The 26,353-nt window shown below is 35.0% G+C and overlaps 1 protein-coding gene across 2 annotated transcripts in view; it reads right to left on the minus strand.

Annotated features, from left to right (window-relative positions):
- WDR37 (WD repeat domain 37) overlaps positions 1-20,153 on the minus strand; it is a 99,848-nt gene extending 79,695 nt beyond the window's left edge. Inside the window, exons 1-2 of one of the 2 annotated variants that reach the window (XM_074267217.1) lie at positions 20,060-20,153; positions 19,894-19,948 (exon numbers count right to left, since the gene is read on the minus strand). The gene's annotated coding sequence lies outside the window, so the exon portion shown is untranslated. Of the gene's footprint in view, positions 1-18,728; positions 18,959-19,893; positions 19,949-20,059 lie in introns of those variants that run through there. The other variant, XM_074267216.1, reaches the window with a different exon arrangement.
- Positions 20,154-26,353: the final 6,200 nt, after the last annotated feature.

The following is a 26,353-nucleotide window of genomic DNA, read 5'->3' on the forward strand; positions in this document are numbered from 1 at the left end:
GAAAGGATTTCAAGGAAATTGGTTTTCTAAATGCCATTTTCTTCAGGAACGGAGGAAAAAAAAAACCCAGTAGATGGCATAGAGCTTTGTACTGGGATTTTACCATGAGAGAAGCTACTGCCCTTAAGAATTGAAACTAACTAGTGTTTGACAAACCCAAAGATCCCAAATTTTGGGATAAGAATTCATTACTTGACAAAAACTGCTGGGAAAACTGGAAATTAGTATGGCAGAAACTAGGCATGGACCCACATTTAACACAAAATACTAAGATAAGATCAAAATGGGTCCAAGATTTAGGCATAAAGAACGAAATCACAAATAAATTGGAGGAAAATGGGATGGTTTACCTCTCAGACTTGTGGAGGAGGAAGGAGTTTGTGTCCAAGGGAGAACTAGAGACCATTATTGATCACAAAATAGAAAATTTTGATTACACCAAATTAAAAAGTTTCTGCACAAACAAAATTAGAAGGGAAGTAACAAACTGGGAAAATATTTTTACAGTTAAAGGTTCTGATAAAGGCCTCATCTCCAAAATATACAGAGAATTGACTTTAATTTATAAGAAATCAAGCCATTCTCCAATTGATAAATGGTCAAAGGATATGAATAGACAATTTTCAGACGATGAAATTAAAACTATTTCCACTCATATGAAAGAGTGTTCCAAATCACTATTGATCAGAGAAATGCAAATTAAGACAACTCTGAGACATCATTACACGCCTGTCAGATTGGCTAAGATAACAGGAGCAAATAACGATGAATGTTGGAGGGGCTGTGGGAAAACTGGGACACTGATGCATTGTTGGTGGAGTTGTGAAAGAATCCAACCATTCTGGAGAGAAATCTGGAATTATGCCCAATAAGTTATCAAAATGTGCATACCCTTTGACCCAGCAGTGCTACTACTGGGCTTATATCCTAAGGAAATACTAAAGAAGAGAAAGGGACCTGTATGTGCCAAAATGTTTGTGGCAGCCCTTTTTGTAGTGGCTAGAAACTGGAAGATGAGTGGATGTCCATCAACTGGAGAATGGTTGGGTGAATTATGGTATATGAATGTTATGGAATATTATTGTTCTGTAAGAAATGACCAGCAGGAGGAATACAGAGAGGCTTGGAGAGACTTACATCAACTGATGCTGAGTGAAACGAGCAGAACTAGGGAATCATTATACACTTCAACAATGATACTGTATGAGGATGTATTCTGATGGAAGTGGATATCTTCAACACAGAAGAGCTAATCCAATTCCAATTGATCAATGATGGACAGAATCAGCTACATCCAGAAAAGGAACACTGGGAAATGAGTGTAAACTATGAACATTGTTTTTTCTGTTTTGTTTTGTTTCTCTTCCCAGATTATTTTTACCTTGCAAATACAATCCTTCTTTTGCAACAACAACAACAAAAAAAAAAAAAAAAAAAAAATTGAAACTAACAAAAGAGAATTAAGAAGGATTTCCAATGATCCTAGAGTAAGTCTTTATTTTTCTGAAGGAATCTAAGTTTCCCAGCCAAGGATTCCAGCTGGAATTGCCAATCAGTGAAGAAATGTCCCCAGCAGTCTTGTGCAACAAAGAGCAATAAATTGCCTATCCATAGGAATTCCCAACTAGTAAGAATCTTCACATGCAAACTCTGTACTCTTTTCATTGATGTGTGTGCACTTTCAGGAAACTCTGTTCTAAATGTATAGAAGAGATATTACAAATATCCCTATTATGCTATTCTAATAAATACCCTGCTTTGAGTTTATTTTGTCTTCTGGCTAACTACTGAGAAAAAAACATATTAGTGGAGGTTAGTGAGCTATACAAACCCACTGAGTATTTTCAACTTTGGGTAGCTGTCTTTTAAAGAGCCTTCCCTGTGCACTGGAAGTTTTGATAGTCCAAAAGGATGATACATATATCACTATGAAATAATTACTACTGGTTCTGACATAATATGGAGCACATAAACTCAAAGAAACAGCCACATATTAAAATATTACACAATCAGATCATTTTCTCTTTTTCAAATTTTGATTGATATCTTTTCTCCCTGAGGTAACTAGGGTTAAGTGACTTGCCTAGGGTCACACAGTTAGGAAGGAGTAAATGTCTGAGGCTGGATTTGAACTCAGATTCTCCTGACTTCAGGGTCAGTGTTCTAGCCACTGCCTCATCTAACTACCCCTGATCGATATCTTTTATTTTGCATCACCTTTTGGTCTACAGATCACAAAATGTATCAATCGAAGAAATATGAAATAATACAATCAAAATAAAGTGGAACTAGATTATAGATACCAGTAATGTTTTCTCTAGAAACCACTAAATATGATAGCCCTAAACATTAGGAAAACCTCTCTGGCACAACATGAAACAAGAGGGCAACTAGAAGCAGAAAGACATTAAGAAAAATGAACAAACAGTTCTCAAAGAAACTGCAAACTATAAACAGATATATAAAGAGAATTACAAATCAAAAGAACTCTGAGGTTTTACTTTACACCCTAAAAACTGGCAATGAATACAAAAATGGAAATAAGCAATGTTGGAAGAGTTGAAGAAAAATGGGCACATTAGTAAAGTATTATGTAAATAAGATGACCTAACCTATTCATATTCTTAGACCCAGAGTTTAATTACAAGGCTCATACTCCAAAGAAGTCACTGATTAAGAGCCATGTCAAATAAATACTGATCAATCAATAAACATTTATTAAGTAATTACTATAATACATAGATATTTACAGAAGCATTTTATATGAAATTCTCTGAACAATGAATGACTACCCAAATTGTAAAATGGGAACATAATAAAATATTACTGTGCTATAAAAAATAACAAATGTGATGCAGAGAGATCTACATGAACTGACTCAGAGAATAAAGTCAAGAAAATAATATACACAATGATTACAAGAATATTAACAGCAAGAACCACAAAAAGGTAACTGTTGAAAAATTATAGAGACAAAACATGGCTTGAAAGGAGAAAAATGAGAAGCCATCTCCTAACTCATCCCTTCACAGATGTGGCATGTGTGTGTGATACACAGTGCACTTAATTTCATGTGATATACTAATCAATTGTGTTCAATTTTTCCATCTTTTATTTGGTCTTTATAAAACATTATTTGTTATAAGGAATAGTTATTTGGAATGGGATGCTAGAAAGGGAAACTATGGTGATATAACAAAGGCAACAATAAAACTAAAAAAAAAAGAATATTATAATAATAAGATTAAAGGTAATAAGAGTTTTGAGTTAAGGAAGTAGCTTAAGTATAAAGGAAGGAAGGCTACAAGAGATAATGTTATAGCAGAACTGTAAGGATTGGCAAATAAGTGGATGGGGAAATAGGGTTGTTGAGAGAAAGAGAAAGTGCAAAGATTAACTCCAAAATTTCAAAACTAAGTAACTGAGAATATAATAGGTGCCATCAAAAATGATTGGAATAGGTTTAGGGAAGATTCTAAGTTTAAGGTAGCAATAGATGTTAGTATTCAGTTAGAAATGCAGGAATCAATGACTGGAAAAGCTAAAAGCAAAAGGAAAAATCTGAAAAAATCTGAAGAGTTATAATGATTTAAGACACTGGAATAGATGAGATTAACAAAGAAAAGCCTATTTAGTAAAAGATAGGACCCAAGGCAATAATTAGGGAATGCCCATATTTTAGGGGTATAAAGGACCAACTAAGAAAGCAAAGAAAGTCTAATAGTCATAGAGGAAGGACAAAATAGAACAGTGTAACAAAAGTCAAGAAAGAAAAGAAAAACTAAAAGGGCAATAAAAAATATGTAACAAAATAACCAAAAAGAATGAGAATTAAAAGGTAATAGACTTGGGGGTTGGGAGGTCATAGAATTTCAAATGGGAGCCTTTAGTCAAGAAATCAAAGAATAAATGAGGGTATAAGGGGGAGTGCAAGAAGCTAGAGCAGACTACCACTTCTAAAAGTTTGTGAAGGAGTGAAGGTAAAAGAAAATTTAGATAACTGCTAGGGGATAATGATATAGCTAGCTGGCACAGTGAATGGAGTGCTGGAATCAGGAAAATCTAAGTTCAAACAGAGCCTCAGACACTTACTGGCTGTGTGATCCTAGGCAAATTACTTTACTTGTCTCAGCTTTTTCATCTGTAAAATCAGCTAGAGAAGGAAATGGCAAAGTATTACGGTATGTTTACCAAGAAAATCCCAAATGGGGTCACAAAGAGTTGAACATGACTGAACAACAAAAGATCAATAACAAGATTAAAAGAGATCAATGGTTTTCCTTTTTTTTTTAGGACATGAAACAACTAAGAATGTTAAAGCACAATGGGGAAAAATTTTTAAAGAGTTAGATTAAATATAAAAGACTGAGTAGGGATGATCATTAAAATAAGGATTAAAAGATATAAATACTTATTAAAAGCCTACTATGTACCAGGCACTATGCAACATGCTAGAGATACCCAAAAAAAAAAAAAAAAAAAAGGACAAAAACAAGTCTCCTCCCTTAAAGAGCTCAAGATCTAATGGAGGAAGCAACATGAGAATAAGTGTACAAACAAGATATTTTACAAGATAAAATTGAGATAGATTAAAAAGGAAGGCACCAATAAGAATCCCAGGTGGAAATTAAGTTGATAATTGAAGAAAGTCAAGAAGTAAAGATGAGGACAAGCAGAAATGCAGGCTTAAGAGATGACCAATAAAAGTACATAAAGTTGAAAAATGGTGGGTTTGTTAAAGGAACAGCAAGGAAGTCAGAAAGTCCAGGAAGGCTAGTAGAATCTACAAAAGAAAGAAAGAGCTAATATAAGATAGGCTTTAAAAGTGAAAACAGAAATTTATATTTTCTCCTAGAAGTAATAAAGAGCCAGTGAAGTCTACTGAATGAGAAGGAGAAAGGATGAAGGGGTTATATAACATGCTCAGACCTCTACTTAAGGAAGAAAAAGGGTCCAAGGACAGAATTTGGAGAAATATATATAGTTCATGAGCATGATTTGGATGACTTTTTGAGAATGGGGAACCATGGGCATGTTTGTAAGAAAAACTAGCATAGATATAGAGATAGAAGATTAGTGAGTCAAGATAATTACAGAAGTGAATTTGTACAAGGAAACATGTAGAAAAATTCACTTTTAGCAAGGAAGAAGACTACCTCATCCTCTATGACAGACAAGAAGGAGAACACAACCTAAAACTACAGAAGTTTAAAAAAACTAAGAAAATGCAATAGAGTTGAAATAATACTATTTCTTTAGTGCCACAATCTAAGCTCAAAGATTGGTCTTGTTACTTGTCATCTAAGACAAAGGCAAATCATTTCAAGTCTCTGAGCTTGAGTCACCTTATCTGTAAGATAAGGAAACTGGATTAAATAAACTCTAGGGTCATTAAATCCTTTGAAGGAAAGAGATAAGTATCATATTGAATGACACCTTCTTTTCAGTCAAGTTAAGGAAGTAGAAGAAGAGGCATTTAATCCCTACCAACAGAAAACTTATCCCTTCTTTTCCCCATCTCTACCCCCAACTATAATTTTTACTGAATTTACAGATGAGGAAAATTAACTTACATATATAAGAGCTTTAAAGAAAAGTAAGAGTTTAAAACCGTGGTTTTAAAGAGAACTACCGAGATGGATAAAAAGAGCCCAGTACAACTATGCAGATCCACGTAAAAGTTTATGGGCATAATTATGTACATAGTTAACCCAGACAGCCAAAAAAAGCTCATGCTTGCCAATACTACATAGTAAGAACATGAAAATTCACCTCAGAGTTTAATTTAGAATTTCGAATAAGACTGCTGATTTTTAAGACTTCCAAGAATATAGTAGACAACAGACATTGACTAAATAACAGCTAAATCATAAGTGAACACAATAAACAGTCTTAAAAAGAATAATTATAAAAGCATAACAGTTTATAGTCATTTTGCATATGGAATATAAATGTCCAACACATTTTCGTTCAAGACATCACTATAATAAAAGCATAGAACTAAGGCAAAATGTAATTCAAAAGAGCACCGATTTTAGTCAGTGGATAAGAGTTCATATACTAGTTCAACCAGTTACTACATAATTAACCTAGGTTACTTATCTTATCTCTAGGACTCATTTTCTTCATCTTTAGATAAGGGCCTTACTTATTCTTATTCTAGGCTCCCTTCCAACTCTAAATTCATTCCTTTGATTCTAACTCAACTAGGGAAAGTTTTAATGGCAAGAATCAAAAATTCCATGCAAAGTGGTTCAAATAACAATTCTTCCCCCTCCCAGGCAATTGGGGTTAAATGACTTGCCCAGGATCACACAACTATTAGGTATTGTGTCTGAGGTCAAATTTGAACTCAGATCCTCCTGACTTCAGGGCTGGTGCTCTAACCACCAAGCCATCTAGCTGCCCCCAAATACCAATTCTTAAAAAAATAAATTTCAAACTGAAAAAAATGTATTCATGTAAAATAATTCCCCAACAATAACAGAAAAACACAGCACAGCTTGTTTTGTACAAGCATTCAACTCCAAACACAGACTAATATCTAATTCACAAAAATCAATTATCATCATTAAGCAGATTTATTTAAATAAATTTATTAGTATTTATAACTGAAAAATAATGTACATAATTCTGTAAGATATATATGAATTTCATTGTTACAAGTTTCACAGTTGGGTCCCTGTTCCTTACCAGAATATTCTTATTCTGACACCTGAAATCAGGTAACATAAAAACTATTTAAACAGGCAATGATTATTCATGAAGTCTGTACTTAATAGATTTGCTGTTTAGTTTTGGCCATTGAAACATAAATGTACAAAGTCAAAAAATTCATCTTTTTGTATTATTACTCTGGTTAAGATGTACCAAAGAGTACCAAATTAAAAGCCCATGTAAAAATTCTATTATAGGAAATTGTGTGTGTATACAATTATGTCTAGATTTAAAATGAGCATAAAAACTATAATGAAAAATAACATTCAAACTCCTTTCTGATAAAGGTAGGTTATAAAAGTCTTTGATTTTATCTTAAATTAATCAAAGCCAGAAAATACAGAATCAAGTATTTCTGAAGCACAAAAAGAACTTCCGATTATAAACATGTAATACAAGTACAAAAAAGTATTAAATTTTTACCTTTTCTTCATTATTTACAGCTTTAAAAATATGCCAAAAGGCATGGTATACATAATCAAAGATATTTGAAAAAATATATACAAAAATATACAATGAATAATTGTTTATAAACAATGAAAATATTTGGAGCCAAAAAATCTGATCCAACTTTGCTTCTTCTTACCCAAGTGATTCTGAAAATCATTTTCCTTCTCTAAACCTATTTCCCAATCTAGAAAATAAAAGAGTTGGAATGAAGAAGTTCAAAGATTCCTTTCTAGCACATATCTATGATACTGATTTTCCTTTCATGATTTTTATCCTGATTCTCATTTATCTTAAGTTTATTTTCCCTTCATGTTGTGGTATTTAACTGAAATTTCATTTCAAATAAGACATATACAATAAACAATAATTCAAATCTCCAAAATAATGAAGCTATTTTGTATTCAAGTTAATGGGATTAAGGAAAAAAAAATGTTAATACAAATGGTGAAACAAAACTTACCTATTTCTTCATGGTTAATTTTGTTTAACTATAAAACACATAAGCAGTTAAATCATATATAAATATTTTTTAAATCAAATAGAATAAAGGCATAAATAAGCAAAACCACCACCAAAAAAGTGACAACAAATAATAGTAAATGTCCTAATAATTTAAGAGAATGCTTAAAGAAGCATTTTGTATATTAATACAATAACTGTATTAAGGTAAATATTTAAATTGTTTTGATGTAAAGCCATTTCTTTTAAAAAAGGAAAATAGATGTTCCACAAGAAGAGATCAGCAGGATCATTTAGAAAAACCTGGAGAGACTTAGATGAACTGATACAAAGTGAAGTGAGAAGAATCAAGAGAACATTATACATAGTAACATGAGATGATTAATTCTGATAGACTTAGTTCTTTCCTTTCAACAATGAGATAATTCAGGCCAATTCCAATAGACTTGTGATGGAGAGAGCCATATTGCACCCAGAAAGAGGACCATGGGGAATGAACGTTCACCTTTATTTTTTTGTGCTTGTTTGCTTGTGCTTTTTTTCTTTCTCATTTTTCCTTTTTGATCTGATTTTTCTTATGCAAGCATGATAAATGTGGAAATATGTTTAGAAGAATTGGGCATGTTTAACCTGTATTGGATTATTTGTTATCTAGAGGAATGGGGTAGTGAAACAAAGGGTGAAAAAACTGGAACACCAAGTTTTACAAAGGTGAATATTGAAAACTATCTTTGCATGTATTTTGAAAATAAAAAACTATTATTAATTTTTAATAATGCTAAGAATGCACAAAAACTAGGAAAATAGAAATGGAGAGAGGAGGATAGGATGAAAACAAAGGAGAAGTAATGAATTAGATTTCAGAGATAGAGATAAAAAACAATAGATGAAGCTTTATTAAGGATTATTTTTTTTTTGGGGGGGTGAGGGGGCAAGAGTCAATTTTAAATTCTGGGGGAGTAGAAATGCAAATGTCCCCGACCTCAGGAAGGCTGCATTCAAAACTCATAAAGAAACACTGAAACAGGAGGGTCAAAATGGATGTGACATTACGTGCAAATAAATATCCAGTCCAGTTACTAAATAAGGCCAAAGTGCAAAGGATGGAAGAACAAAAGGATTCCCCCAGTGGAGACAACAAGATATAGAAATGGCCAGAAAGTGCCATGCAGGCTGAGTTCCAGACAACATAAGGCTAAAGCTTGAATTTAATACAAAAGTAAGGTTGTAAAAGAATCTTAAGGCCAAATCATACACTAAAATGTGATTCTCGGCTAAAGAAAAACAAAATCTAAACTGTAAATAGAGAAAAGAAAGTTACTAAATTAAAAATGTCACTAACCTAAAAATAAAGAAGCTGTATGAATTAGTGTAATTTAAAGAAAATTATCAAAGTCAAATGTGCCGTAAGCAATAATGGAAAACTGAAGACTATACAACAAATTTTCTATTGTCTACTGTTAAAATAAAAACCCCTATGAAATGCTAAAACTAAAGAAGTCTCAAGTCCAAAAGGGGGACTTGGAATAAGACAAAGTCTAATCACATTTTGCAAAAATCATACCTACATCATTAGATGCATTTACTGCCTGAGAAGATGAAGCTTACGAACTTGGAACAACGAGACAGTGTTCCCATCTGCTCAAAGAAGAGTTGAAAAGAGTGAGGTATTTATACATAAGTCAGGTGGGAAGTGGGCGGTCTAGGGTGAAGATTTCTGTATATACAATAAATCAAAAAAGTTTGCTGCTCTTGAGATAAGTCAGAAACAAAAAATGTCTACTTCTAAGAGAAATCAAAAACCAAGATGTTTGCTTTTCTTTCTCTACTGATCAAAACTAGTTCCAGCACTTGCAGGAATCTCTGAGTTTAGCCAATGTTTATTTCAAAAAGTCTCATTAAACCTGGGTATCCAAAGTCCTCCAGACCAGCTACTTGTCCATTGTCTCCATTGTCTAGCTTCCCGTGAAAAAGAAAAGCTCTAGGATATTTTGATCAGTTAGTACAAGCATTAAGAGAGCCCACGTTCACCCTACAAAAAATATAACTGTGAGAAATGAATAGCTATGTAATGAGATGATTCATAATATGTAACTTCTGTAATATCCAATTAGCAGTGAATCAAGGGAAGGACTTGTGCTTCTGATTAGGAAATAAAATGTTGTTTTGGAGTCCCAAAGGTGTGTCTGTTCACCTAGGCACCCATTCTTGCAAGAATGTAAAATAAATCTTTCCTTCCTGCATTCACCAGTGAGTCAGTGGAGTTCTCGGTAAGATATTTTGTTTCTTACATAACTTTATTTCACAAATTTGAGTTATTCAAAGTTTCATTCTAAATTATAAAAGGGTATTAATTCAACCTTTAACTTTTTTGTCAATCACACAATTAGAGGAAGTCCAAGTTTACAACTCATAATTAAGCATCATACTACCAAGCTTCCTCTTCTACCAAAAAAGACTGGCAAATTTCTAAAACCAAGTCACCAATAGTAATAGAAATACAAACCCAGTAATCACCACAATTCTATTAAGTATCAAGTGATGGCTTCAACTAGACTGAGCACTCACTAGTATCTAGAATTTTTTTTTTTAAGTCTTCCTTAGTTCAATATCACACTGTCTAAGCCTTATTTTCTCTCTTTAAGGCTCCCAATTCATCCTCTAACCTCTTCTTCTCAAGACAGATCTTACTTTACTGAGAAAACAGAAGTCATTCCCGTACTGGCACCCAATTTTTCCTACTCCACACCTCAAAAAACTTTCTACATCTTGTACCCTTTCTCTCATCTTTTGCTTCATTCAATCTCTGAGAAAAAGATGGTTCTTTTTGCCAATATCAAAATCTTTACAGCTACTCTTGATCTGATCTCCTCCTGTTTCTTCCAAAGGAAAACTTTCTCAATCATTTTTTTCCTGTCTCCATCTAACAACCAGAAACAAACACTTATGGAAGACATTGAGCTTAAATTCTATTAAAGTAAAATTTGAACAAATTAAATATTAAGTAATATAGAGGAGTTACTAATAATAGGGGGAAAGGAGGGGAGAGAAAAGAGTATCCCTGGAAAAATTTTCATTTGAGAGATTGTCTCTGAGTTAAACCTTAAATGAAACTTAAAGAATCTCAAAGGGCAAAAAAGCATAAAGAGAAGGTTCTCCAAATATCCCTTCTTCCTTTCACCCCAGAATTCCTAGGAATAATATTCTACATTCAATGTCTCCATTTCCTCACCTTGAAATCTGCCTTTGAATTTTACCATATGACTGAAATTATTCTTTCCAAGATTACAAAGGATCTCTATTGATAAATGCAATTTTCTCAGTTCTTATTCTATTTGATCTCTCTGAAGCTTATGAAACTGTCAACCCCTTTCTGCTTACTAGATTTTTATGGCAGTGCTCTGATTTTAATTGTCTTACTGATAAAATAATTTTCTTTCAGGCTTCTTTACCACCACATTCATCTCCCACTCAGTAAATATAATCATCTTCCAAGGGTTTGATTTTCTTGCTTATGCATATAATCCCTAATATATATGTCTACATACACACATATACCTATGTAAATGTAAATATAAACATATAGCTATCAAGCCCCTAGTGTCTTTCACAAACTATACTCCCATGTTACCACTTTCAGATTTGACATCTCAACTTAAAAAATCCTACAGATATTTCAAAACCAAACATATCCCTAAACTCCTACTCCCCTCCCCCCAAAAATTCTTCCTTCAAATTTCCTTATTTCTTTCCAGTATCAGCATCTTTTGAGTTAACACTGGTTTGCAACTTCAGTCAACCTTCCCTTTACTTTACCTTTCCCCATAACCAAACAGTTGCCAAATTTTGTCAAATCTACTTTTCTCTCTCACAGCCATCCTTTTCTTTCCATTCTTAACCTGCTATCCTAGTTCAAAGTTCAAATTTCTTGACAATACTGCTACAATGGGCTATTTGCCCTCCCTTACTTTGAAGCTCTCCTTTTTTCTAATATTACTTTTACATCACTGTCAAATTAATATTTCTAAAACACCAGTCTAGCTATATCTTTCCTCTTCTCAAAAAGCTTCACGAGTCTTCAGGATGAAATACAAACTTTTGTATAACACAAAGCACTCCACAACTGGTCCCTTCATTTCATATGCTCCTTCCCCCTAACAAAAACACATTCTAAGTTCCAGCCAAACTGGTAACTAGCAGTTACCATAGCTTAGCACTACTATTTTTTTTTTTTTTAAATAGACTGTTCTTTATGCATGGAATGTATTTCCTCCTTATAAGCCTGTCTTAAAATCTCTACTTTTAAGTCTCAGTTTAGATACTAACTCCTTTTCAAAACTATTTCTGATGTCTAGTTATATTCTTTAACTCCAAAAATTATTTTTTATTTGCTAATCTTGTAAATTCATCCCTTCAGGAAAATGTAAGCTCCTTGGTTAGAGAACTGTACAGTCTTTTGTATCCTGGGGGCTAACACAATGCTCATACATAGTATGCATTTAAACATTTATTGAAATGAATTGAAGAATTCATTCAATTTCCAATTTATCTAAATACTGAGGATGATAGTAAAAAGAACAATAGATCTAAAGTTAGAGGATTTTGGGTTCAAATGCTGACTACACCATCAAGATCCTGAGTAAATCACTAATATCTCAATTTCCTCATTAGTGAAAGAGGGAGACTGGGCTGGGGAAAAAAAAAAAATCAATGCTTAAGTAAGTTTTAATGACTCTTGCAGCTTTACTCCTAAAATCCTCAGATATTTATTATTACATGTGACAGTACCTGAAAATGCTAAGAGAGCAACTACATTCAGATGGTTATTATAAAGCTTAAGTAAATTTGAATAAAAAAAACTGTGAGAATACCATATATAATTAGAGTATAAAATAATTATCTGGAAACATGGAAAACAGAAAAGATTTCCAAACCAAATCCTCCTAGACTTCTAAAGCCATCTGCCTAACTAAAAGGAAAACATCAATTTAAAAAAATTTTTTTTTTCAAAAACAAACTATTTTTAGACCTGCATATAATTTTTTAATCCCTATTTTAAAGAAAACCATTATTATATAAAGGAAAAACTCTTTCCTTTAAAAAAAAAAATGTATTTAGGGGCAGCTAGGTGGTACAGTGGATAGAGCACCAGCCCTGAATTCAGGAGGACCCGAGTTCAAATCTAATCAAAGATACTTAACACTGCCTAGCTGTGTGCCCTGGGCAAGTCACTTAACCCCAGCCTCAGAAAACATAAAATAAAATAAAATAAATGTATTTTTTTAGAAAAGTTCCTAATCTAAAAACCACAGGCTAAGATCCCAGAATTACAACTTTTTTGCCTTGGGAAAAAAGTTTTTCTTCTTAAAAAAAAATATAATCTCTAAATTCCCTCACATCTCTAATTTCCCTCACAACTCTAAATTAAGTTTATTATTCCTTTCCTTCCTCCTAAATGTTTTAATCCTATCACTTTTTAATATCTGCTCAACAGATATACTTACATAGATTTACAAAATTTAAAAAAATTAAAAACATAAATTATTAATATTTTCTAATTTTTAAAAATCAGACCTTTTTTCAAACCTCTTTGGATTCCATGCTTTTTTTCCCCCTTGTCAAGTACCCTTGTTGGATCTCCTAACTTCCTTAAAGTTTCACCTTCTTAACTCAGTGCCTTCCCTCAGAAATTATTCCCAATTTATCCTAAATATGTACATATTTTGGCTCTACATAGGTATTTACATGTTTCCCTGATTAGGTTGGGTGCTCCCTGATAACAGGGACAGTTTCTGCCTGGGCACAGAGTAGGTTCGCAATAAATACTTATTAATCTTATCTACAGAACAAAGTAATGGACTCAATGGGAAGAAAACGTAATTTTTGTGGACTCAATTATAAAGTTATGAGTGAAAGGTATGTTACAAAGTTGATAAAATATTTCCTAAATGTGATTCCTTTTCTCCCCAATAATATCAAATTATTTCATTGGTCCTTCAAAATCTGTCCAATACAACCTCTTCTTTCCATCCCCAAGATCTCCAACCTAGTTCAGACCCTTCTTACCTCATTCTTGAATAATCCATTGATAAACATTCATCAAGTACCTACTACTGGCCAGTAACTATGCTAAATTCTGAGGATACAAAAAGAGGCAAAGAACAGCCTCAAAGAATTCACAGTCTAACAGATAATCAACATGCCCATGGCAAGCTATAAAAGGGATAAATGGGACTAAATTACCAGAGGGAAGGTAATGAAATTAAAAAAGATCAGACGAAAATAGGAAATTCAGCAGTCAGAGCAAAGGAAGGAGAGCATTCTAGGTAACAAAGAAAGCCACTAAAGTTCGCGGGTAGGAGACTGGGGTTGTCAGGATCAGGCCTGTGTTTTAGAAAAACCACTTTAGTGAATGAATGAAGAACTGAAGTAGGGAGAGACTTAAAGCCAGCAGACACACCAACAGACTATCTCAAAAATTTAGGTATGAGGCAATAAGAGTTTGTGCTAGAGTGGGGACAATGTCAGAATATAAAAGGCAGCATTTTTTCACAGATGTTGAAAAGATGCAAAGGACAGGTCTTGGCAACAGCTTGGAAAGGGGGAAAAGTTTGAAAGATAGGAAGGAAACCAAGATGGCTCCTAGCCTGAGAATATGAGGGACCAATAATAAAGTGGGGGTTAGAAGGGAGGAAGGATGTAGTTTAGGGGAAAAGAGAATTAGTTCCAAATAACTGAAGATGCAAGAAGAATAAATTGTCTTTTTCCATTCTTTCCCAATCCATAATGGATTATCCTTCAAAACATTAAATTTATAACACTATTTTGAATATGTTAACAATTTAAAGGTAACACAATCATTCTGAAAAAGACAACTTGGATAATGTTTAATTTATATTCACAGCATTTATCGATCAATATTTATCAAGCTCTTACTATGTACAAGGAAAGCACAATGTTAGATCTGAAAAGACTGCTGGAGGCACTGCAGAGAGACTACTGTGCATGGAATCAGAAAGATCCAAAGTCAAATCCAGTGTTAGACATTTATCAGCATGTCATTTTTAATTCAGGGTATGTTACTATCATATAAAGGAAAATCTCCTTCTGTATGTGAGAGAGAGGAGAGAAGAGAGAGAGAATTTTCTTGTAAATTCCTTTAAAAGGTTAAGATGCCAGAACTGCTATTTGTTGCCTTGGTATACTTTACTGGCCTTCAATTTCCTCAAATACAAAAGGAATATTTTGAAAAAGATTATCTCTAAGGCTCTTTCTAGTTCTAAAGTTGGTCTCATATTTATTACCTATTTAATCTTCAAGAAATGGAAGTTGATTATTTGAGATTCAGCATCATTATTTTTCCAAATTACAGATGCAATAATAACAGCGGAAAAAACCTGCTTTTTGCTTTCTTTCAATACTAAACTATAAAAACCTATAGTAGTTTTTAGTTCATCTAGAAAGCTTCAATGGCATTTAGATTTCAAATAAATAACAACTGTTTTGTCTAATAAAAATTTAAAACTTTTAGCTTCCAATTAATACCTAAATCACTTTATCAACTTACTCCATTAACCTAACTGCCTGTGACTAACATTTAGTAGAGGAGAAACTGAAGTAAGTCAATTGCAAAACCAGAAAGTGAAATCACACTCTTTACATGTGCTTTTTCAAATCTATAATTCAGAATATTTTTTTTTAAATTGAAAGCCACATTTTCCAAAGATAATTAGTATTCCTTTAATGGTATTCAAGTTACTTGCTGCAAGAGTTCAAGATTCCAAAAAGCATGAACCTACATTTTTTTTTTAATTCAAATAAACACTTTTTTCCAAGTCACTAATTAATGCTTATCATCTTTCTCTAAAGATGGCTACCTCCAAATTATTGAAAACAATGAACTTAATTGAAAACAAATTAAAATAACATCTGCCTCTGGAGTCTTAGTCTATATAGTCTTGACCAGCAGAAGTGGCATTAATAACATTTATATTCTGAATTTAACATTTTAAAGTAACTATCATATCCTAGGCACTGAGAAATAAAACTTTTAGATAAAGCAGAGTCTCTGACTTTATGGAGCTTTCCATCTGTGGGAACAGGATGGAAACATATATACAAGGTACTGGAACACAACATCATGCATATTAATTATATTACAGAAATAAACCAAATGTCAAGTGAAGTTCAAAGGAGGAAAAAAAAAAAAAAAAAAACATCACTGCCTAATACAGGAGGTACAGGAAATAAGGGCAAATTGTTATCTAAAATGAGTCTTAAAAGATGGGCAGAATTTTAACAAAAGGGCAAGATGAGACAAGAAAGACATTTCATGCTCATAAAATGAAAGATAAGGAAGAAGGTACCTCATAGGCAACCAGTCCAAAGTCCAAATAACCAAGATTTGAATCCAATTCTTATAATTCCAAATCCAAACACTTTCTACAATTACATGAGCAAAGTCTGGATAAGTTAAAGTGGTCTCAAGTTATTAACAGATTTGAATCAAGGGCTAAAGAACTTGAACTTTATTTCTTTGCTAAGAGGGAACCATTGAAGTTTACTAAGCTTAAGAAGTTAGGAGCTGAAAGGACTTTGGAGATCAGAGAATCATAAAGAGATGGACATGACCAAAGGGGATATCTTATTTTACAGAGGAAGAAAGAGGCTCAAAAAGGTTAGTAGGTAATATGTAAGAAGCAAGATTTAAATTGGGATCCTGTGACAGCAAACCAAGTTCCTAGTACACCAAACTGCTTCTAATCTCTTCTAGACCACTCATCCCCAAATTCTTCCAATGAACAATCTCATTAGTAAAAAAAAAAAAAAAAAAAAAGTTATTGGGTACCCTTCCTCCAAATTTTAATTTATTTATAAATTATATATATATATATATATATATGTATGTATGTATGTAGAACTGCAATAACTACGCAAATTACAAAACTTATACAAAAATAATTCAAAGAGGATGAGATAGGGGGCAGCTAGGTGGCGCAGTAGATAGAGCACCATCCCTGAATTCAGGAGGATCCGAGTTCAAATCTGGTCTCAGACACAACACTTCCTAGCTGTGTGACCCTGGGCAAGTCATTTAACCGAAGCCTGGGGGGGGGGGTGAGATAAAAGAGAATAACTTGAAAATATATTATTTGTTAATAATTCAAAAATGGTTTTGCACTCCATAAAAAATTGTTATAACAGGGCGGAAGGTTCAAGTTCCTCCTCAGCATGGCCAGGACTCTTATTTACCACTGTTTACTGCACACAGTATATGATGCCTGCACCATAACTGATTCTATCCAGAAATGAGCTAGGAGGTGAAGTAGAAATAAACTAAAGAGCAAATTGAGTATTTTCCCTGAAAAACTACTGGTTTGAGTGCTTGGATCACTGTAAACCTGTAGCTTAAGAGAAATAATGCCCCTGCAGAGCCACAAGAGTCAGGTATAGAAAGGATTAGTAAAGGAGTTTATTAGAGAAAAATGGATTAAAGGTATGATAACTTGTTTGGAGACAACACCACAGTGATTAGTTATCTAGGGGAAGCTGGGGTAAGACTCATATACGCCCCGAAAATTGTTTGGAGAGGGAGTGAGGGTCATTCAAGCTTACTCCCTAGGGGTTACAATCAAACCCAATGAAGGGCCTGGCCACCATTTTAGAGCACAGATCTAGAATATCGTCATTTACACCAATCTTCTCCATTTTCTGAAGGGAGAAAACTGAGGCCAAGAATGTTATGTTATTTGCCCGTAGTCAATAAGGGCAGAGATAATAAAACTCAATCCCTCTGTAATCATCACTTGCTAATGTTTATAATAATCTCTAAATATTTACAAAGCACTTTACTCTCAAACATTCAAAGAAACAGGTGGCTACTTTTCCCATTCTACAAGTGAAGGAACTTGGGTCTCATTAAGATGAACTGATTATGCTATAATTACGTCGTAAATGTAAGTATAATAAAAATCAGATTCATAGTTCCTGATTCCAAACAGGCATTCTTTCTATTTCTGCCCTGCATAAACGCATAAACTACACCACAACGAAACTGACTATATTTTTGCAAAACTAAGTTTTACAGTAATGTAAATATGAACAATTGGTGAGGGAAGGAAGCAAAGCACTGTGTAGTAAAGGATTTCCATATAAATGATTTTATGGGAACCTCACAAAAAACTTGTGAGGTAATCAAAGCAAACATTTACATGTTGTATTTAACTGAGGAGGAACTAGAAGCTTATCAGAAGGAAGTAACTTCCCCAATGTCGCATAGTTCATAAGGTACATAGCAGTCACTAAAAAACAACCCAGATCATCTGGTTCCAAGAACAGTGTGTTTTGCAATGCACGGAGCTATTTCTCCAACCTGTAAATGACCATTAGGACTGGTTCAACACATGTTAAGTGAAGGAATGAAATCAAAACACGTGCATTTTCAATGGTCACATAACCTCTCAAAGCTGCAAGCAAACCCGAGGCGAAGGTACCAAAGCGTCACCAATAGAGCCCCCAGCCCTCGATCGCTTAAAAAACTATTCCTAAAAAAATAACACGCCAAAAAAATTACGAGCCAAACAGGGTTTGGTTCTTGTTCTTTTTGTTCCCAGGGACTTCTCGGGTCTTTTTGAGTCAAAGACGAAAGGAAGACCTTCAGGAGGGGATAAGGGCCTGCTGATGGGAGCGCGGCCTGGAACCTGGGCTCACTGGTCCCGAATTGTTCAACAGCTGCCACACCACTGACAGACGCCGCGCTTCCTGCCCGAAAGTCCCGGGAGGCACAGCATCAAGGACCAGCCCCAGAGCCAGTGGGGAGGCGGGGGTACATCCGGCGCCCACGTCAGGGCACGTCCCACCCTACGAGTGACGAAGACCCCTCCCCACCACTCAGGACGTAAAGTCGAAGGTAAGTTGGGGGTCAGGGAGCCCGGCGGTTCCCGTGCCGCCTTCTCGAGGGGGCGGGGGGGGGGGCTCCAGTCTGGAAGATGGCGGCCAGTTTCCCAGGAGCCGAGGGTGGCTACGAGCCCCTAAAACAAGCGCAGGGGCGCAGAGGCCCGGGCGGAAGCAGGCTCCTGCCCTCTCGGGGAAGCCACTCTCACCTGTCAGAGCCGCCTAGGAGCCTCGCGCCGCTCCCGCCGCCGCCACCGCTACCTCTCACAGCCAGTCACGGGCGCCTTCGCCACCAGCCCCGGCTACTCTCAGCGACCGCACCACGCGTGAGCCGACCCGGCAAGAACTAGAGGCGGCGAACAGGCGGCGAAGCCACGGCAGCTAGCCCGGTGACTGAAGTAGACAGACCTGGGACGATCACTCCCCCTCGGACCAACCCCTAGCTGCCTCACACTTCCGGTAGCGCCGGAAGTCCCGCCCATCCGTCTCCATCCTGTCTCCATAGAGAAGGGAGTTGGCAGCGTGCCCACCGCACCGCGGCCCCGTTAGGCGGCTCCCAGCTTCCCTTGGACGTGCAGGAGCCTGGGGATGGGAAGGAAGGAGGAACAAACAAAAAACAGTTTGTGACTAGTTGACAGAATGGCAGGGCCTGATGTGGCGTAGACCATTAGACCAGTACAAAGCTCATAAACCTTTCTTATCATCGGGTCAGCCCGGCCTTGAGCATCAGTGCGGGACCCGAGACTTAAAGTTGGATCCAAGAATCAAACAAAGCCTCCGGAAAGGGCGTACTCTGTGGCGCCCCCTGCTGGCAGCATGGCAGCGCCCCGCAAATCTCCCCGCCGTTGGGCTGGAGCGGAATCATATCTGCACGGTGGCTCTGAGGATCTCCGCCCAGAGCCGACTTAATTTTACAAAATCTGGGAGATGATGAAAGGGAATGGGAACGCACAACTCTCCTGGTCAAGTTTAATTAATTCATGGCTGAGCTCCACTCAAAATACATGCCTCTGGCCTCCATTCCTATCCATCCGCACTCCCCACCCCCATTCCATCCCTGAATAATAAACTTAAAAATCCTTTCTGATCCGTTCTTCAATCAATATTTATTAAGCGTTAAGGGCTAGAGACTGTCAAGCGCTGGTGGTGCAAAGAAAAACAAAAAGCTCATCCCTGACCTCCAGGAGCTCACATTGTTACTCTTGTCTCTTGTCTTTGTCTCACCCACACATCACACACACACACACACACACACACACAGATACACCTTCGAAATACCAAATTCTTAGGTTTTTGTTTTGTTTTGTTTTTAATTTTTTTTAGCATTTGTTAAACCATAAAACCCAGAGTTGACCCACTTTGGAAGATACTCACCGCAGTGACTGTGGAAGTGATGTTCCGAGATCAAGCAGGTTTCAAGTCCATCTGTCTAAAAAAAAAAAAAAAAAAATGACCAATCTGTGAAGAACTGGTTAGAGGAGGGGGAGAGACAGGGAAAGAGGGAGAGGGAGAAGGACTTAAGAATCAGATTCAATTGTACTGTTCATAGCTGTTAATCAGTTTCTGAAGCTTTTTGATCCAAGCTGTTTGTTTAGAAGGGGATTCTTTGCCATGAACCTCTCCAATGATAGAGATGAGTAGGCGTGCTGTGTGATTTGGCTGCAGTGAGGCCTTATGGAGCTAGAACTATTAATATTTCAGCTTATCTGCAGAAGATGACTCATCTGGTTTCCTTTCTGAAAGATTTGATCACCATTGGCTAGAAGGAAAAGGCAAAATCAGCTGTTCCCCGAGAAAGGTGGAACCTAAATTGCTGGGGTTTTCCCCCCTTGGATCTTTTAGATGGAATATGGAATGACCTGAAGTCATTACACAACTAGCAGTCATCCTCAGCTACAAGTAAAATTCTGAGCAAACCTTTAAGATTTATGGAGGTAGACTTTAAATTGCATATAACAAAAAGTATTTTCCTTCTTTTATGAGGTATTTCTCGATGAGAGTCAAAATTCTGCAAAAGGTGAAGCTTAGGCATACTTAAAAAGCAGCTGTAATGAAATAGATAAATGCCTTAGCCTCAGATGACATAGATGTGGGTTCAGAGATTTAGTAGAACTTGTTTCTTGAGAAGGTGAATTAAAAGAGCTTTTATTATGCTGCAATAAAGATTGCTGTTATTGTTAACTAAGACAACAAAAAAGAGAATTGATTCAAGACCCTTGTATTAGGTCAAAAGTTTTATCTAATCAAAACCTTCCGACTTTATCTGCCTAACACAAGAATTAACACAGATTAAAACAGTGGAAAGATACAATTTTTTTCTTTGCCTAAATATTTTATGGGCATTGGGATAACTTGGCCTAAATGACTCTAGATTGGAGTGCTATATCATTATAATAGCATCAAAAAATAGAAAATTTACATTTATCACAAGAAAATCCAATTCCATAATTAAGACTTGGATTATACTGTGGACGCTCAAGTGATGGAATAATATGTATTAAACAATGAGGATTTTAAAATTATTTAATATATTTTCTCCCAATTACATGTAAATACAATTTTAACATTCTTTTTTCAAATTTTAAGTTCTAAATTTTCTTCCTCCTTCCCTCCCCTTCCTGGATACATTAAGCTTTTTTTGAAACATAATAAGAAATATCATCAGACAGTCCTATAATCATAGTCTGAGATAAACTTTTTTTATTTTGCCATTAATTTACAGTTTAGCAAATAAGTGCTTGAAGGACCTGGAGTCAAGAAAACTCATCTTCCTGAGTTCTAATATGGCTATAAACACTTGAAGGCTGTATGACCCTGGACAAATCATGTATATAACCCTATTTGCCTCAGTCTCTTCATCTGTAAAATCATCTGAAGGAAATGGCAAACCACTCCAGTATGTTTGCCAAGAAAACCCTAAATGGGGTGATGAAGAGTCAGGCACAATTTCTTGTATGCCCTTTGGACAACTTATTTCACTTCTGTATAGTTCTCATCTTTAATATAATGGCATCAATGGATTTATAAGGCCCCTTCTAGTTCTAAAATACATTGTTCCTACACTTCATTTTGCAACAGAGACCAACAATTTACATGAGATTAATATAGTTTTTAAAATTAATTCATTTTTATAATTTTGAGGACTTTTCAGAATTTACTATAATCTGAAGAATTTAGGTATCTAGATTAAAAATCATAAAGTAAAGTCACTGACTAATGTGCCAGAAATGCACAATAAAGCTAAACTGGATTTTAGGCCAGTATACTAAAGACTATGTTGACATTCCCAACCATAAAATAGTTACTGATTAAATTGTTCAGCAATATTAAATATATTCCATTTATCTAACCCAGTCTGTAAAATAGACTGAAAAAGACTGAGATATTCAGTGAAATAAATTAATTTCTGGCATGGAGTTCCCTGTACTGCCATCAATTTTACATCAATTCATTTTGTTATATGCCCTCAACACTTATGTATTCAGTCTGCACTGCATTTCATCTGTTGATACATTGACTCATTATCTTAAGTTTCTAGACGGGGAGCTATATCTAGAGATCAATATGTCTTATAAATTAGATTGCAGGATATTTAAAAAACACATATATGTATATATCTCAAAAGAGATTATAAATTTCACAAAGCAGGGGCTTTCCAATTTTTTGTAAAACAGAACCTACAAGAAGACACCTTCAAGTCATAATTACTCTTGTATGACCTGATTGGTTCTATCCTATCATGCCTACATATACATATGTGTATGCGTGTGTGTGTGCGTGTGTGTGTGTGTGTCCATAGTGGGGAATAAGATCTGGATCACTGTTGTAATCTGGAACACTATTTTAATTCAGCTTCTAAATTAACTTTACATATTCAATTCTGATATAAATCTTCAGAGTGACTGCAAACTGACCCATTCTCCCGTAGTTATTTTAATCCCTGGAGAACCTACTACCATAGTAGCCCTTTTCATACCTGAAAACAGCTTAATATATTCTATTTTTAGAAAAAGCATCTTTAGTCTTTTAATGGATCATGAGCCTTCACCATTCTCATTGGCTGTTTCTAATTTGCATGGATGCCATAAGAACAAAGAACTAAGAAAACAGGTAAAGAGGACTAGATGCAGGCATAATATAAGGAAAAACTTTCCAACAATTAGAATTATCCTAAAAGTGAATTGGCTGCTTTATGAGATAATGGGTTCCCCTTCATTTGAGAACTTAAAAACTAGATCAAAGTTTCTTAAACTGTGATTCACAACTCCTATGGCAACTAAAAATTGAATGTGAAGATCATGAAATTATGATTATCAGTAAATGTTTGATTGGCATACCTATTTTATATACTTGTATATATACCTGTAGAAACATAAAAATTTCTCACAAAAAGGGTTGCAAGTAGAGTTTCTAAATCCTGGGCTAGATGACCAATGTTTATTAGAACAAGAATTCTTAATCTGGGGTGCATTGAGCCCCAGAGTACATGGCTAAATTTCAAGGAGTCTATGAACTTAGGAAGAGGAAAGGAAAATCACATCTTTATTTTTATTTTATTTCTAAGATTTAGCATTTTTATTTTATTTCTAAGATTTAGCATTTCCTTCCATTATGAATGTAGACAACAAAGTAGTATTAGTACTTATGATTTTATTGTCACTAAAAAATCACAGGTATGTTTATATCACATTACAGTTGTTGCCCATAATAAAATATCATACTCATTAATATTCTCTCTCTCTCTCTCTCTCTCTCTTTCTCTCTCTCTCTCTCTCTCTCTCTCTCTCTCTCTCTCTCTCTCTCTCTCTCTCTCTCTCTCTCTCTGTGTGTGTGTGTGTGAGAGAGAGAGAGAGAGAGAGAGAGAGAGAGAGAGAGAGAAGAGAGAGAGAGAGAGAGGGATGAAGGAAGGGAGGGAGGGGAGAATAAAAATTTAAAAATTCTTGCAAAAGGAAAGTCTTATTGAGATGTTGTGCTGGAAAGTTCCTATAATCTCTTCCAAATATAAGATACTATGATTGTGAGCTATCCATGGTACTGAACAAGACCTGGGAAACTCAAGTAAAACTAGATTGATACACAGCTAACTTTATTGGTGCAAATAATGAATCCCATGAAGTATCTAAATTGTTCTAATTCATACTCATACATTCATATTTATACTTTTAAAAATTATAATTATATGTAAAATATGATAATACTGACAGTCCAGTATTCAATGAAAATTTTTGAATTTTTATCCAATGCAATTTTTTGGTCTGTTTCTTCTTTCACAACATAATACAACAATATTTTGTATGATTGCACATATTTAACCTATGTCAAACTTCTTACTATATCAGGGAAAGGGAAATGGGGAAAAGGAAGGAAAGAATTTAGAATTCAAAAATTTTGATGAATGTTTTTAAATGTTTAAAATTATCTTAAGTTTAATTGGGAAAAATAAAATATTATTTAAAAAAACAAAGAATAGAGAAGGCTTTCATTTTTTAAAAGAAAGCAATAGGGAAGGTACCAGGGATAGAAAGTGACAATATTTGAGAGTGGGGATATGACTGAAGTTACACTCTACTGGAAAGAAGGGGGAAAGTACATATGTAAAGAAGTTAGTTTCTATATTATAAATAAAGAAGTTTATTAACATTAAATTACTATACAAAGAATAGTATCAGTTCAATAGAGCTACAAGAGAGGGAGTTATCAGTGCTGACTGAAAGTCATTTCAATGAGTAGGTGAGATGTGAGCTGGCATATAAAAGGAAGAGTAGAATTTAGAATGGTAGATTATCAGGATCCCAACACCAAAACCAACTTTCTCTTTTTACTATTAGGAGATACCAGAGCTAAGGCCCAGCAAGCAAGCTATGCCCTGAGCTTGGCATAACAATTCTTTACACTCACCTTCTAGTTGAACTCAGCAAAATCTAAGAATTGTTTCAGACCAGCATGAGATGGTCCCTGAGCTCAAATACTTGTAGAAACCATGTTCTGATCATGAAGCTCTGTTATGAATCAAACCTGTTTCATTGTTGCTGTGACCTCTCATTGTCAAAACTATAGCTCACTGAATAGTCACTAGTGTGTATGTATATGTATAAATCTACACATATATATGCATACATATATGTATATATGTGTACAAATGGATGTATAAGTGTGTGAATATATCTTCTTAGTCACACAACTGACAGACATTAAGAATACAAGATATCTATTTTTTATTACCAAAAAAATTTGATTTCAAAATGTACATTTTTAAAGTCTCTCTTTCACCAATGTCTTGACTGCATACCATTATCAAGCAAAGAAAGTCAGAATACTTATTTGAAAGAGGTGGTTGTTGCTCTCATAAAAAGTGTCCTCCCTGAATCCCAGTAGAATTCTATAGTTGCATACACACAGTACTTCAAGAGGGTCATTTTTTTAGAAGCTGTTTGAAGATGACATTGCTGGTTGCATTAAACCCCAGAATATTAAATAATACCTTGAATGAAGCCCACAACTGCTTAAAAATGGCTTAACAATACATATAGAAAAGAATCAAATTATGAAAAATATCTATTTTCCACACTAACATAACATTTATTTGTTTTTTGTCTTTGATTTCAAAGCAGACCAGTGACATCACAGGGTGATTTTTTTGACTTTGATATAACTTGAATTTAGATGAGGCCAAACTGCACAAAGCTGTCAGCCTCATTCTCTCTTCCAGAGCCATTAAAGTTCAGTGGCAGGACAAAAGTCAAGGCAACTGGAAATGGCTTGGCAGCAGTAAATTACCTTGGCTTGTCAACATCTGACCCAGCTCTAAGCCCTCCTACTTCACACCTGCCTTCATATAGGGATAAATTTTCATCTGCTCAAACGGAACTAGGAAGTCTTCACAAGCTTGGGGTAGACAACTCCTACTTCACTTAAGGGTTTGAGGCCTATTGATTTTCCTCACCAGGTTTTGCCTGTTTGCCAAAATGGTTTTACCAAGACATGGCTACTGGGCATGCTAAAGTTTCTTGGAGCCACAGGTGAGAGCTGGATATTAGGTGAACTCCAAAAGTGGATAAGCAGTCCTGTAAAGGACTCAACAGGATCTCACAGCAGAGGTTCTTCTTCCATATCCCAAACATCCCAGGATTTATTTTGCAGTAATTGTGGTTCTGGAAATAGGGGACAGTGGAAAGGGGAAATCCATGGGAAAACCCTGACAGAAAGTACCTAGAAGGAAGAGCTGTGATGGATATGATAGAAGATTTAGTTGTGAAAAGAATACAGAGAAAGGGAAGAAACCAAATAATTAAAGGAGTCATGAATCAGAGAATGAGAGTCTAGAGTAGGTAGAAAAGAGGGATAATGAAGAGAGTAAGAGAAATCCTTTTTGAAAAAGGATACAAAAATTAAATTTAGAAAATGAATGAGTAGAACTATTTGAAAGAAAGGAGTGGATGGAGAAATCTACTTGACTGAGAAGAAAAAAGAAGAATTATATAATCAGCTAAAACCTAAAGAGAAAACAGAACTAGTAAACAAAACCCCAAAGGGAAGAGAGTTAGAAAGTAAAAGGGATCTGGAGTGAAGGGAATAAAGACAATTGAAACAAACAAAAAAAAAAGTTTAAAGCAAAGTAACTGAAAGACTATGCAAACTATGTTTACAGGAGAAGAGGGGGGGAAACCATAACTTGTTAACTGAATATGCATTTTTAGATATTTAAAAACTAACAAATAAACCTAAAATAAGTCCCCCCAAAATAAATTTGAAATATTAAAGAGGAAATAAATTGAAAACAAATAACCATAGAAATGATTAATAAAACTAAGAGCTGGTTCTTTGAAGAGATTAA

The sequence above is a fragment of the Sminthopsis crassicaudata genome, chromosome 5 (assembly GCF_048593235.1).
Source record: "Sminthopsis crassicaudata isolate SCR6 chromosome 5, ASM4859323v1, whole genome shotgun sequence".
In the NCBI taxonomy this organism is placed as follows: Eukaryota; Metazoa; Chordata; class Mammalia; order Dasyuromorphia; family Dasyuridae; genus Sminthopsis; species Sminthopsis crassicaudata.